The sequence below is a fragment of the Arachis hypogaea genome, chromosome 7, assembly GCF_003086295.3.
Source record: "Arachis hypogaea cultivar Tifrunner chromosome 7, arahy.Tifrunner.gnm2.J5K5, whole genome shotgun sequence".
In the NCBI taxonomy this organism is placed as follows: Eukaryota; Viridiplantae; Streptophyta; class Magnoliopsida; order Fabales; family Fabaceae; genus Arachis; species Arachis hypogaea.
The window spans coordinates 79029085-79045440 of NC_092042.1; the positions used below are offsets into that span (position 1 = coordinate 79029085).

General features: G+C 31.6%; 1 pseudogene; it reads left to right on the forward strand.

Moving 5' to 3' along the window:
- The first annotated feature begins 9966 nt into the window (after positions 1-9966).
- LOC112703593 (uncharacterized) lies at positions 9967-13271 on the forward strand (annotated as a pseudogene).
- The last annotated feature ends 3085 nt before the right edge of the window (positions 13272-16356 follow it).

The window sequence follows — 16356 nt, forward strand, 5'->3', positions numbered from 1 at the left end:
AAATAGACTGATTGGATCCCAAAAATTGCTCTATTAGCAACAATGCATTTGGACTATGAGATGATAGTAGCAGTAGTACTAATAATAACAATAATAATTTTAGCAATAATAATAATAATAATAATAATAATAATAATAATAATAATAATTTTAATATTTTATAAAATTATATTTGAACCTTTACTTATTTTCATATTTATAAAAATAACCTTGAACATTTATAAAATACCCATTTTTATCCCGTATTTTATTTATTATCCAAAATACCCGAAAACTTATATAATTACAAATTATACCTTGATTTTTTATACAAATACAATGTTACCCTTCAAAAATAAAGTTTAAATACTAATTTCCTCTTATACTAAAACTGAAATTCTTAGCCATTTTCTTTCAAAATATTACTTGTATTTTAATCCGTTTTCGAGTTTTTCGATTATCAGTTTTTCTCAATTTTTAATTTAATCTTTCAACCACCAAAACCCATCAATTTTCTCAAAATACCATATCACAACAGTCCCAAAACCATTAAAACAATTACAGCTGAGCTATTCCTCATAGTCAAACCAACAAATCACAAGCAACAACAATAATTCAATATAAACTCATTCAAACTCAAACAATAATCAACCAAATCAATATTCACTTATAAAATTTACATTTAATTATTATAAAGTTATCAAATTCTACTTCTGTACGAAATCAAACCAACGGAATTTTTGAAAAAGTTTTCTGACCGAGCTGATGAAGAAGAAAACGTTAGGAATCGTCTGTGCTTCTTAGAACTATAAGAACTCTAATTGGTCAAACTCAAAGAAAATAGGGTTACATCACCATCAACTTTTACCGAACAAAAGTAATGCTAACGTGTAGAGAAAAAGAATACAAATACTTTTACCAGATTAAATTTTTTATTGAAATTACAGAGTTCAAAAAATCGAAGCCAAAATTTTGGTGAGGCTACGGTTCTCTCATGCAAGTTCGGTCTCTCTCTCTCGCTTATCATATGAAAGAAAAGAAATGAATCCAATTGAAGATGATTATGTGATTGTATGACACTCAATGAATAAAGCAAATGAGTGGCCATGGTTTATATATACATAAAGCTAAGGAAACGTGTAAGAATATATATATATATATATATATATATATATATATATATATATATATATATATATATAATATATATATATATATATATATATATATATGCATGCAAGCCACTTTATTTTATTTCCTTCTTTCGTTCTCTTAAGGCTTCGACCAATTCTTCATTTTTTTCTTTTTTTTTTTTTGGAACTTTACTATTGATGATGATTCTTTTATCTTTTTTGAAATATTTTATTATAATAAAAATTATTTAAAAATCTTAATAGATTTTAAATTTAAAATATCATAAAATTTAATTTGATTACTTTTAAAAAATAATTTTTTAAATAAAATAATAAATTATGAATAATTCATTATTTATTTTTTTAAGAATTTAGAGTGTTATATTCTATCCACTTTATAAAAAAAATTTCTTAGAGAATTGTTACTTTAAAATAAGTTTGAACTTAAATCAAAGAAAAATAGGATTCATGATGAGAAGTACGTGTAGTGTCGAAAATAGTTTTCGAAAGAAGTCAGGTAGGTAATAGATTTACCAGCATAAAAAGGTACATAGAAACGATAAGTTATGGTCGGAAAATAATTAGATCACATTTTGGAAAAATCCAAGGAAGAAAATTCCATTGAAGATAATAAAGGAAGAGATGGCACGAGTTCGTGTAGCATGAATAAAGGGTATATTTCGAAACGAATCTTTAAAACGTAACTTCTAACATTTCCAAACCCAGTAATTCGCATAACCTGTTATTTCTATTTCGTCTATGATAATCCATTAGTGTTTCTGTATATACAAATCATCACTATTAAGTTGGCCAGACCTAATACCATGAGAAATGCAACGGTCGACTAACAGTGTTAATCAATAGACAATTATGCATCTAAAACTCAAACTCTTGTCATTAGGACAAGTTCTATTGCATGACAGACACTCAGAGTATGTAGTGAAATATAGTCAGTCCATTTTCAAGGCTCTAACAGAAACAAACTGCTCTGATACCATAATGTAACACCCTAACTTTTAGCACCTCATGATTGTACTAAAAGTTCGAGCGCTATTTACCTATAATCCTTTTTATTATATACTATATTTATTTAATATCGAACCTTCGAATACAAATCTAAACTTTAATTAAGAAAATAAAAGAAGACTTTATTTTAAATCACTTAATCACAAAAGTATATATATTTAGATAGCCTTATATACATGGATTTACTCAAAGATCCTCAAATACTAATCCTACCCCTCTAAAAACCAAAACAATAAATGATGAGGGGAAAATAAAATCTAACAACTCAACTCGTAAATATAATCTTTTGTGCTCCTGTAGCTCCGCACTAAACCTTTGCACCTGTAGCTGAAAGGGGTAGAAATAAGGGGTAAGAATTGGAGAGTTCTTAGTAGGGTTGGGGTTAGAAGTTAAGTTCGTTTTATTATATTCTCCGTCAATAACAACAGTCAACAAAGTATAATCTAACTCAACAATTACAGAACACAGAATCCAATCACAAGCACACACAATCATAGAAAACACAATCACAAACAAATATGCGCAAACAAGTATGATACATGTCTAGTCATATACAGGCCATGAGCTCATGTGTCGGTTTGTTGCCCGATTTCCGACACTGGTCCTGAGATAAGCGTTTCATATCGTATCGTCGTCCCTATCTCAACCAACGTCCCCTCCATGAGTGTTACGCATCACCGTCCTCATGGGGGAACCTTCCTTTCGGTCTCCAGTGAGCGTTATGCATCGCCGTCCTCACTGAGCCATCCCTATTGTATCAAGTGAGCGTTACAGATCGCCATCCTCACTAGACACTTGGCACTAAGGCCCAACATCACTCAATATCTTTTCAATCTTCACTCTCTACTCTATTGCGGTAGAGATCCCTTTAATTAATACCTTCTTTTCTATCTGCTCTATTGTGGCACATGTTCATCAAATTCTTTTAATCTTTGTTCTCTGCTCTCCTGTGGCAGAGATTTCTTTAATTAATACTTTCTTTTCTATCTGCTCTACTGTGGCAGACACTCATTCACTGCTCTCTGCTCTTCTGTAGCAGAAGTCCTTTTACTTAATACGTCCTTCTCTTTTTGTTCTTTTTCTTTTCTTTTCTTTCTTATCTTTCTCTTTTATTTTCTTACTTCTTTTCTTTCTCTCTTCTTTTCTTCAATCTTTTAATTCTTTATTATAATTCAATTTCACATTCTTCCCTTATCTTTTCCTAATGTCTTATGAAAAAGAATCATAATATTCTTAAATTAAATGTGCTCTCTAAAACTTTTAAGAGTTCTTTTATTTGCTCTTCTCTAACTTAAATATTCTTAATAAAATGATAACAATAATATAAATAAGATAATTTAAATGATAATAAATAATATATATATATATATTTTCTTAAAACTTAGTTTATAAAACCTTATTTTTAAACTTTTATAAATTACTTTCTTAATCATGAACTTTTTAATATTCTATTTTTAACATTAATATTTTATAAAATTATTTTGAACCTTCACTTATTTTCATATTTATAAAAATAACCCTGAACTTTTATAAAATATCTATTTTTACTCCCGTACTTTATTTATTACCCAAAATACCCAAAAACTTATATAATTACAGATTATACCACGACTTTTATATACAAATACAATGTTACCCTTCAAAAATAAAGTTTAAATACTAATTTTTCTCTTTTTCCAAAACCAAAATTATTAACCCTTTCCTTTCAAAATATTACTTATATTTTAATTTGTTTTCGAATTTTTCGGTTACCGATTTATTTCAACTTTTAATTTAATCTTTCAACCACCAAAACCCATCAATTTTCTCAAAGTACCACATCACAACAGTCCCAAAACTATTAAAACAACCACAACTGAGTTGCTTCTCAAAGCCGAGCCAACAAATCACAAGCAACAACAATCAACCAAATCAACATTCACTTATCAAATTCACATTTAATTATTATAAAGTTACCAAACCCTACCTCCGTAGAAAATCAAACTAACGGGATTTTCGGAGAAGTTTTTTGACCGAGTTGCTAAAGAAGAAAAGTCAAGAATCGTCTGTGCTTCCTAGAACCTCAATTGGCCGAACTCAAGGGAAGGAGGAGCTACGTCACAGTCAACTTCTACCGAACAAAAGTAATACCAATGTGTAGAGAATGAGGATACGAACACTTTTACCAGCTTAGATTTTTTATTGGAGTTATGAATCTAAAAAAATTGAAGCCGAAATTTTGGTGGAGGGTACGGTTCTCTCGATACAAGTTCGGTCTCTCTCTCTCGCTTATGATATGAAAAAAAAAGAGTAAATACCCATAATGGTCCCTGAGATTTGGGTCGTTACTCAATGTGGTCCCTAAAATCCCAATTGCATTATTGTAATCCTCCAGATACAGCTCCGTACACCATAATAGTCCCTAGACAGTTTTTCGGTGATAGGTCATCATCAAGACGCTGACGTGGCCTCATTTTGCCACGCTGGATGGAGCCAACGGCTAGTTGAACTGGCACAGTTTCAATTTATACCCAATGTGATCCCTCCCTCTATATTTAACCCTAAATTCTCAAATGTTCAGTAAGTTAATTTATTCTTCTTCTTCGTTATTTTCTTATTCTTGTTATTGCTTTTGTTCCTGGAGCTGGAAGTGAATATCCATGATGGGTGGTGGAAGCACTAGAGCTGGAAGCTCTATTAGTTCATCGTGCACTTGCCATCGGACGAGAATGCAAAGCAGGAGTAGAAGATCCGGGGTGCCGGAATGGTGCGGTTGTGGCTGCCGGACAGTTCTTAGGTGGTCTGGGACAAATTCAAACCCAAATAAACCATTTTTTTGTTGTCCCAATTATAATGTGAGTTATCAGTATTACTTGTGTTGTTATGATTGCTCCTACCTACCTGACTATTCTTCTCTTGTTCTTCTTCCCTGAAGCTTGAGCACGTTATATGTTTGCTTGATTACAGACAAGTGGAAAGAGATAGTGTGGACTTCTGTGTGGGCAGATACTGGGCAGGATGAACCAGTTGAGAAACCATAATCTTATGGAGATAATCATGAAGTGAAGATGAACTTTGATTGGAGGCTTGGGAGATTAGAAGATGTCTAAAATAAAAAATTGGTTAACCGATTGTTGGTATTAGTTGTGTCTATATTAATTCTATTAATTGTTATCCAGTATTGTAAAGCCTAAGTTAAAAGAGTTGGTGGTGTGTACCCTGTGTTCATTGAATGAACAATATGTAAAAAAATGATAACATGATTATGGTATTAGAAACTGTTGAATGGTGTTTGTTGATGGAATGTAAACTTGGATAACTCAATTAATTAAAATAGTAATATGCTAAAGAAGGCAACATAAGTGATTGAAAACTAGCCAGCACTGTATTAAGATAATGGTTCAAACTTAAAAGATAAGTGTATTAAGATAATGGTTAAACTTAACACAGTTAGTCACATAACACAAAGGGCAGCCAACTAACATGAGCATGTTAAACAAAGTTGCCTCAAAAGGGAGGACTTTACAGCAAAACATAAAGGATTATTTTTTCTTTATGTAGTCTTTGTCTAGCAAAAAGTATTAAATTCAACACAGAAAGCCCTATACATATTAAGCTAAAGTCTTCAATTCTTCTTTCTTGGAGCCTTAAATCCTGGAGTTGGGATGAACTTCATGTAATTGACAAGTCTTGTTGCAGTTTCTGAACTAGCACTCTGCATGGGTTCACTGGGACAGAAGTTGCTAGTGGAGAGGATCTTCTCCTTGGTGATAATTTTGAAGGCTTTTTTATTCCATGATCCTAGATAGAAAAAATTTACATTACACATAAATGATGATTCACTTGAATCATAAAAAATTTAAGAAATGTAAATAGGAAGTTACCTTTTGAGAATCTTCTACATCAAAAGCAGTTGGATGAGATATATCTATCTCTACAGGTTGTGCATCAGAAGTGGCTGGTGCAATCTCAGTAGACTGCACATAAGGATTGTCTTCTCCATCACGTTGGTCACCATCATCTTGAGGCTGCTGAAGTTGCTGCTCAGATGCAGGCACACCTCCTTCATTTTTCTTCTTCTTATCAGCCTCAGTAGCAGCAGCAGCAACTGCATCAACATCACAAGTTCTCTTCTTCTTACAACATCTCTTTGTATGTCCTTTATCACCACAGAAACTGCAAGTAAAGGGGTTCAACTGCCTCTTTAGATGAGCATTATCTCCATTGTTACTCTGAGGCTTGGGATCAGTTTTAGACTTTTTAGATTCTCCACCACCATTCTCATCAGCATTCATCCGTCTTTTCATCTGTAGTTTTTCAGGTTTTCTCTTTATTTTTGGTGTATGTGGCCTGTTACATTCTTCTGTATGCTCCCATAATAGTTGTCCAGGAATTGAATTAATATGATGATTATATGTTTCCCTATATGACTCCATTGTTAGCAAGCGGTGACAAAAATCTTCTGGTGGCTTGTTAACCCGAGACAGTGCAGCACATGCATGCACACAAGGAATACCTGCATGCAAATAACATCCACAACAACCATGGGTTTTAGTTATATACCATTAATCAGATTATTACTATAGCACAAAAATAATTATTATAGAAATGCAAATAACCTGTAAACATCCAAAATTGGCAAGTGCATAGTCTTTTTCCTAAGTCCACCACATGATTAGTTGGGTGTCCATGCACCTCAAACTTTTCGTATCCGCTGTCCCCTGTCCAAATAGGTTTCCAATTCTTAGATTCTTTTCTAACTTTCTCCAATCTACTCTTTATAACAGGTGTGAGCACTCCAGTGTGATTGTTTAGTTTCATCTTGTTCTTGGCTATGGTCCGCATTACGAATATTCGAACCTCCTCCAACAATGTTATAATGGACTTGGTTCTTGCATCCTTGATCTTTGCATTGAACACCTCGCATGCATTGTTACAAATGCTATCCAACTTCGGCTTATGACTAAACGTGCTTCTAGTCCATGCATCTCTTTGCCAATTATCTAAATATGGCCATGCATCTTTATTCAGTCTTTTTATCTTGTCCATTTTATCCCTGAACTCTTGATGAGTCGTTGTCCTTGCACATTCCCACAAAAGTCCCCTTAGTTGTAATTCCTTCCTCAGATAGAAGACATCTAACGTATCCATATCTAGATCACCTAAACAAGCCTGATTATCCGGATAATATACCAATTGTTCCTTCTTGGTCTTTTTTTGAAATCACCCCTGTGATGAAACATAATATCCAACATCTCTTCCATCTGAAAAAAAAAATTCAAAACCCATTACCTGACAATCACTATAAACACAAATAGATTTTTCTGTCCTAGTTACACTAACTATTCAATAAAAAAAATAAAAAGAATAATACATGTACACAAACAGATTTTAGTGTTTTATTTACATAATTATTTGCAGGATATAGTCACTTTATTTAGTACAAGACAAAAACAATATTGACTCCTAGACACGGAATTTTTATATATTAGATAGGACAATTGTAGCAGAAGTATTTATAGTATTATCTACATTACAAGTCATTGCAGTATTCACTCATATAACAGACATCAACAGATAAGAGCAAACAGAACACTTATGACCATGAAACAGAGTATTATTTTCAAACAGAGCATGACCATAATCAAATAGAGCATCTCATGAAACTCCAACCTAATCAAACCATAGAACCATAGTAACAGAAAAAAAATCATAATTCCAACCACACTCACAACACAAGCATATACAAAAATCATCATGCATTGCAAAAAAAAGAATAAAAAAATTTACCTTTACAAATGGCAGAACCTCTTATTTCTGACACAGGAGAAAACGAACGACGAAGTGAAACTTGATTTTGATGTCTTCTGAGTGCAAGAATTTCAACCTCATCAATGGAACCCTAAGGAAGTAACAGAGCATTATTTTCAAACAGAGCATGACGATAATCAAACAGAGCATCTCATGAAACCCCAACCTAATCAAACCCTAGAACCATAGTAACAGAAAAAAAAGTATAATTCCAACCACACTCACAACACAAGCATATACAAAAATCATCATGCATTGCAAAAAAAGAATAAAAAAATTACCTTTACAAATGACAGAACCTCTTCTTTCTGACGCAGGAGGAAACGAACGATGAAGTGAAACTTGATTTTGATGTCTTCTGAGTGCAAGAATTTCAACCTCACCAATGGAACCCTAAGGTAGTGGCATTCATGAAGAGAGGAGGAAGAAGAAGAAGAAAAGAAGAAGACAGATGATGGAAGTGGAGAAGACAAGTAAAGGGAGGGTGTGTTTTTGATCAAGCTCGTTTCATATTTTTATTTTGGGTCAAATGACGACGTCTTTACCAAATTGGGGCGCCAACCCAAAACGCCAACGTTTTGGCTCTCCAACGTGGCAATTTCGTGACACATCAGATCGTCGGTCATGACTCAGCACCGAAAAACTGTCCAAGGACTATTATGGTGCCTGGAGCCGTATCTGGAAGATTACAATGGTGCAATTGGGATCTCAAAGACCATATTAGATAACGACCCAAATCTCAAAAACTATTATGGAGATTTATTCGAAAAAAAATAAAGCCAGAAACCATATCTGAAAGATTATAATAGTACAATTGGGATCTTAAAGATCACATTAGATAATGACTCGAATTTCAAAAACTATTCTAAAATTTACTCGAAAAAAAATGAAGCCAATTGAAGATGATTATGTGATTATATGACATTCAATGAATGAAACTAATGAGTTGCCATGGTTTATATATATATATATATAAAAGCATGCAAGCCACCTTATTTTATTTCCTTCCTTTGTTTCTTTAAGGTTTGGACCAATTCTTCCTTTTTTTGGAATAATAATAATAATAATAATAATAATAATAATAATAATAATTTTTTATTTTTTAAAATATTTATTATAATAAAAATTATTTAAAAATTTTAATAAATTTTAAATTTAAAATATTATAAAATTTAATTTAATTATTTTTTAAAAAATATTTTTTTAAATAAAATAATGAATTATGAATTATTTATTATTTAAAATTTTCAAAAACTAAGAGGGTTATAATTTAGCTAAAGATTTTGGCGAGGCAATCATCAAGGAGAGCTGCAGTGAAGTCATTATCAATAGAATTTTTTTGATTGGGGTTAACGTTGTAAAATGTTAGAATTATTTCTGTAAAATGAAGAAGAGAGAATGGAGTTTAAAGTCTTTTCGTTATATATGGGGAAAAATGAAAGAATATTTATTAAACAGTTGCATCTGGAGGTCTTCAAAATGACATAATTTTGTATTTCAAAAGGCGAGGAGTTAAGTGTCGATCTTAAAAATTTAGGTTGCGTTTATTTATTAAAATAAAATATGGATATAAAAACATAAAATTCTGTTTAATAGAAAAGATATGAAAAAAATATTAAATTAATATATTTTATATTTATTCTAACAAAAAGAATTCGAAATATTAATAAAAAATATAATTTAGTATTTATTTTTATTTTTTATTAGTTTTTTATAATTATATTTTTTATTATTATATTTTTTGTTTTAAATTTTTTAAATAAAAAAATTAAATTTTTATATTTTGTTTTAATTTATTATTATTAAAAATATAAAAACACAAAATTTTATATTTCTATTTTTTATATTTTATTTTCACTTTTTAATATTTTTTTATTCTATTTTAAAAAATAAACACAGCCTCGAAGTTGACCGTTTTTTTTTAAGAAATACCTAAATCAGTAAATCCCTTCCAAGTTCCGGGTCTCCCCTTCCCCTTCCCAGTCCCGCCGTCTCCAGCCCCCGCCGTCTCCAGCCTTCCCAGCCCGCTGCTGGCCCCATCTTATCCGGTTCTCCCCCTCTTCCAGCAGTCCGTTCCGCTTTTCTTCCTTTCCCTGAGCTTGAAGCGGCGATTTCACTCCAGTCCGCCGAGCTCTGCCGTCATCGTCGCCCTCACCTCGTGCTCGTCTTCCAGTTCTGGTAGTGCAGTCCTCTCCTCTTTGATTCTTGCTGAGTTTTTACTTTTTGTTGATGGTTGCTGGTTTCTGTGTTGTAGTTTCTGGTTGTGTGTTTTTTTTGTTGGTTATCAGATTTTTTGCTATTGCCTAGTTGTTCTTGCTGCATGTTGCTCATTGCTGTGTTGTGTTGTTTTTGCTATTTGTTAATTGAGGCAACGTCCAGTTTGTTCTCTGAAATTCCTAGCGCTAGAGATAAACAGTCCTGGCTTTTTGAAAAGTACCAAATTGCTCCTGAATTTACAAATCTGAATTTTCTTCGCCCGTTAATTCAATATTGTGCTGACAAAGTGTTAGCTTGACATTAAGGTGACATATCTAAGATTTCAATATGATCAATTGGGTGCCCTAAACTCATTTTGGTTAATTGATTTTATACTAGTGGAGAGGCTAAAATGAGTCCAATTAACCAATTTGGGACGACTAGTCGACTATTTGATCCGAAGTCTTAACCATGTCACCTTACTATTGGGAATTTCAAGCTAACACTTTAGTGCTCCATGTCAGCAGTCAGCACTGTGTTAACGACATTTGAATTAGGGGCGAAAGAGATTCGCAATTTGTAATTTCAGGGACCAATTTTATCATTTTCAAAAATCAGGGCTGTTTTGACGGGCATTGGGAATTTCAGGGACCAAACAGACATTACATCTTTGTTGATTTGTTAAGTTGTTAATCACTTAATTGATGTTGTGTTAAGTGTTATTAAATTTTTGCTATGTTGTTATTGACTTATGTTAATTGCTGTTGCCTAGTTGTTCTTGTTATTAGATTTTGTTGGTCATTAGATTAATTTGTGTATTTTTAAGATTTACTAGAATATATTTCTGTGTCTTTATTTATAATTTTATATATTATTTTATTATAATTATGTTTTTGTAGCATTTTAAAATATTTTGGTATTTTTATCATTAACAAAGTTGAAATAACTTTGTCAGCCATTTAATGATCTAGGGAGTACTATTTACAGATTACTTTAAAATCCTGTTATAATCTCTTTATCTCATTCTCCTCTTTCCAAAACCATCAATCCAACCATAGCCCCAGGTTAAACCCCCTCATCACTCATCAATTTATATTTGTGTTAAACCAGTGCTGCTGTTGGTCCTTCATCAATTTTCAAAGCTCTGATACCCAACTTGTGAATCCATCAATTCGGTCGATAATGTTTTCACCTTGACGAGTCAAGATTATAGCTTGCTCCATCATCAGTTAGTTGCCTCTGTTTTCTTATTTGGTTTTCCTTCTAAGAGAAAAGTTCACACTTTTATTTAATTTCAAGTTGGTAACTTTCATTAGTGTTTTATGTTCAAAACTCATGTATGAATTTTTGGACAGAGAGTTAAATGCAGTAAGTTTAAATTGTAGTTACATCCAAATAATTCAATGTGCATTATTGGTTTTTTTCCCTTTCATGAATTACAGATAATTGTTCCTTGTGATTTTGTTGAAAGATTCTTGAGGACTTTTAAGATGCTGGCAATTGATCCTGCAACAAAATTATCTTTCAATCGATTGATTAGCAATGGTGATTTGGTTATAGTTTATGAAAGGCATGACAACCTGAAGGCCGTAACCGTGTCTGAAAGTACTGTACTGCAGAATCGATTCGGTGTCTTTAAGCATTCAGAATGGATAGGAAAGCCATTTGGGTCTAAAGTATTCAGCAACAAGGGTGGTTTTGTATATTTGTTAGCTCCAACACCGGAGTTATGGACTCTAGTTTTAAGCCACAGGACTCAGATTCTCTATATTGCGGATATTAGCTTTGTTATCATGTACTTGGAGGTTGTTCCTGGTTGCTTGGTTCTTGAATCTGGCACTGGAAGTGGATCTTTAACTACTTCACTTCCATGAGCAACGAGCTGGATCGGCCAGGTAACAAACAAGGAAGATGATGGTGATATTCTTCTGTGTGTGTTCATATATTTTTGTGTTTTTCACTTGTGCCTTTGCCCTTTTCTTACCTCATGATTGCATATTTGTGAACATTTACATACTGGTGAAGAAATATTCCAAAGGGTTGTGCGGAATATAGAACCATTCCTGTCTCATGTTTACTTGATTTATTTTCTTCTTCATAGGGATGATTTTGAGAGGACAGGTCTAAGCAGCTTAATCAGTGTGAGAGTAAGGGATATTCAGGGCGAGGGATTTCCAAGTGAATTTGCTGGCTTGGCTGATGCCGTATTTTTGGATCTACCCCAACCATGGCTTGCTATTCCTTCGGCTGCAGAAATGTTAAAACAAGATGGTACATTGTGCTCGTTCTCCCCATGCGTTGAGCAAGTACAGCGATCGTGCGAAACACTTCAAAACAGCTTCACAGGTACATTCTCTATATTTTCTAACTTTTGGTGCCGTTTTGTATGTCATTCAAGTTATCCATGCAAACTGCAGCTACCTGTATTAGACTGACGTAATTCCTAAATAAATTTTGCTTCTTTAAAGATATAAGAACATTTGAGGTGTTGTTACGCACATACGAAGTTAGAGAAGGGAAAATGGAAAACCTGAATGGAGACAACAATGGTTCTAATGGTTCTCTCCCTTGCAAGAGGAGGCAACGTTCCAATGGAAGCTATGCGCCGGACAGTATTGTTTCTTCCGTTATGGCTAGACCTTGTGGTGAAGCTAGAGGTCACACAGACTATTTGACATTTGCGAGACTTAAATGACTCTGATGAAGAGTGCCACCATGTCCATCCATTTTTGTAGCAAGGAAAATAGGTCAATCTTAGTGCCTCCATTCAATTTGGCTATGTGCAGAGAGACAAGGATAACGTGGAGCATTAATATATTGTGGAAGCGCGGGTTTTCAATGGGTTTGACTGCTATTGACCGATTTAAATGCATAAATGATCTAAATGTCAAATCGAATCAGTTAGGCTACCGTATTACTAGTTTTTGACCGGTCCGGTCTAGTAGTTTTGATACTATGTATTTTTTTAGTAGGAATCGGATATTTTCTTCTTTGATTTGTCTTAATTATTACATTTAGTTATAAGGTAGATTATTCAATTTTTTGTTCTTTCTTAAACGTGTCATATATTCATTCGAAAATGTCACATTACATGAGAAACAAACAATATTGAATTATCAATATAAATAATAATAGGATTTATAATAAGATTTTTGCCTTTGTTTTATAACATGATGCTCTTATCTTATAAAGGAGCAGAAAAAAATGATTTGGATTCATTTTTTCTCATCTCAGCAATCGATTATAAAAGCTGTGATAGAACATCTAACTGTGATAGAAGATCTAATCGTTTATAAATGTGCTTGTATGCATTCGGGATAAGGGATACTTGATGGAGTTTCATTCTTCTTCACATTAGGTGTTTGTAGAAAAATTTTTAAAGGGCATTTTAAGTTTTCTTACTCTTCACACTTTCACATAAGCACCCACTTAACAATACCACCCCCATTTTTTTTCATTACATTGCTACCTTCAGAAATGAATACCTTGTGAGATCTGCTTTGAAAACAGGACCATGGGCTCATGATCAATTGTTTTGTGAAGAGAAAAGTATAACAAATAAGCAAATACATAGTGGCTAGCTGTTGTTGCAATAGATATGAGTTGGTCATAAAAAAATGACCATTTTATATTTATCGGGATCGAAAAATAAGTTTTGAAGACCAATATCTCACATATCGACCTTTCCCTGTCACAATAACTTTCATGGTCGAATCTAATATGCTAGTAATAGTTATATCAAAATCACAATCCTTCACAATTCCTATCAACTCTTCATCCTCAACCAATGTAATTTTTCACAATTCCTATCAACTCTTCATCCTCAACCAATGTAATTTTTCTCAGTTTCTATTAACTCTTCGTCCTTAACCAATGTAATTTTTAGCAATCAATTTGTCTGAAAAGTGTAATTCTCATAAACCTTTAAAATAATAAAAATTTATTGAATATCAAAATGTTTGATTTAAAATTTAAAAACTAATTTGAATATATACTCGTCAAAATCCATAAATATATAAAAGGGATTACATAATATCCATTATATTAAAATAATCCCTTAAAAAATTGGGATCAAATTTACATCTTCATGAAATATAAGGAGTACTATTTAAGAGTGTAATTGTGTGCGAAACATAACTTAAAATTGGAATAAAAACAGGGAATAAAATCAAATTTTAAGTGTTTAGTTTGAATTGAGACAATAAAAGTATCAAAATTGAAGGTACAGTGAAGGATTTATTTTGCAGAGTCAGATCCGATACTCTGGTGTTTAGTTTAAACTATTGTCTGCTACTGTAATAGCTAATGTTTAAAGCAAGTCTGTGAACAGAATATTCCTTCTGCACAATGCTGTTGGTCGCAAATTAAAGCATGTTCAACATTCCGTTTGATACGTCGCTGTTACTCGGTACACTCATGCATTTTCATTTTTAACATTTCTACACCCCTCCATCCATCATTTTACAAAGTAGCATTTTTCATAATTTTATGCATGACCAAACCGCACCAATCTTCATCATAAATCTATGTTCATTTTTTATATATGTACGCGTGTGTGTTTGTTTTATATAATTAAATAGAGAAAATATTGAAAATAAACTTTTAGTTAGTTATCATTAACCAAATTTAATGTTTAAGTTTATAATTCAGAATTTTTTAAGGTTACCATTTATGATTTTAAAGAAATGAGTTAATGTTAATTATAAAAAAAGGGTTAATTTTCTAACATTACTTAACTAAATAATATATAATCTTCACAAGTGGTATTGATATTTATCCTAATGAAATATTAGAAACTCAAACAAATTCTGCACAATTTCAAACTAGACTTCCTCGTAATTAGACTAAATTAATCTGCAATATTTGATGCACAATTTTATTTTCTTAAATATTTTTTATAGATAATATTAGGTGTACACTAAAATCAATTGTTAATATATGATATATGTTAAAATATAAAATATACATTAAAAATAAATTTAAAAAATATATATACACAAATACAAAATGGTTGATTTTGGTGTAGATATAGTATTTTTTATTCTTTATTTATAAACAAAAAAAAAGTATCTTTAAAATTTAAGTATAAGAGTTTAAATATACATTTTAATTAATAATAAATTAATGACTATTAATTTATAAATATATTTTTTTACTTTAGATTTTCTTACAACCATTATTCTCAACTAGTAATTGTTCACTGTGTAATTGTCCACTATCGTGTGAAGTTTATTGACAAATCACTCCTATTTTCATTTGGAAAATACAGTACTTGGAGCTCCTTTTTATCTTAAATTTGCATTTCATCTCATCTCTCACTATCACTTTTTATTATCATTTTTTACGGTAAAAACAAGCTCTTATAAATCCGAACATGATTTGGACCAATTTCTTATAATAGTATCAAAAAGTTGGTCTCTTTATACTAGTATTTTTTTCCGTGATTGTCTCTGCACTTGTATGAATTAAAAGACACGTTCTATTTGAATTTATGAAGAACTCTTGTAGACAAATTTATATAGCCTGACCAACAGCGATAATGAGTCTCACTCTTTGGCGAAATAGGAAAGTACAGACCAATACCTCTTTTAGTGAAGATATTGTCAATTTCATTAATTATTCTCTCTATCTCCTCTCATCTATATGCATAACAATAATAGGATCTCTTAAAAAAATCTCGGAAAATAATTTAACCTCCAATATTTGTAAACAATGATAACCGTGAAAAAGATTATTAATAACAAGATTTTATAAGAAAAAAAAAAACCTATGTAATTGAAAGAATCATATGGACAAACATTTTTTTAAAATTATCCGATCAATCTATTATTGTTCTTAAACCAAAACTGTCATTTCTTATATTATATATGTGCACAACATAATTTGATTCATGCACTTTTCTTTTTCTTCATGTTCTTTTGCACTCTCAATATCTAGATTATATATTATTATAATATTCTTTTATGGAATGCATTTTGCTGTGTAGACATTTATAATAATGCCAAAAAAGCTGTTAACTTTAATTTGGTGTGTCCAAACTTTTTTTTTCTTAAATTAAAACAACAAAATCCTAGGTACTATTGGACAATTACAACTGAAATTTAAGAAATTATTGTCATTCTAAGAAAAATATATTAATTAAAAATTAATTTTAATACGTAATTTATTTTTATTTACGTTATCATATATCATCGATGTTGTATGGCAGAGCATGAAAGTAGTAAGAACTAAG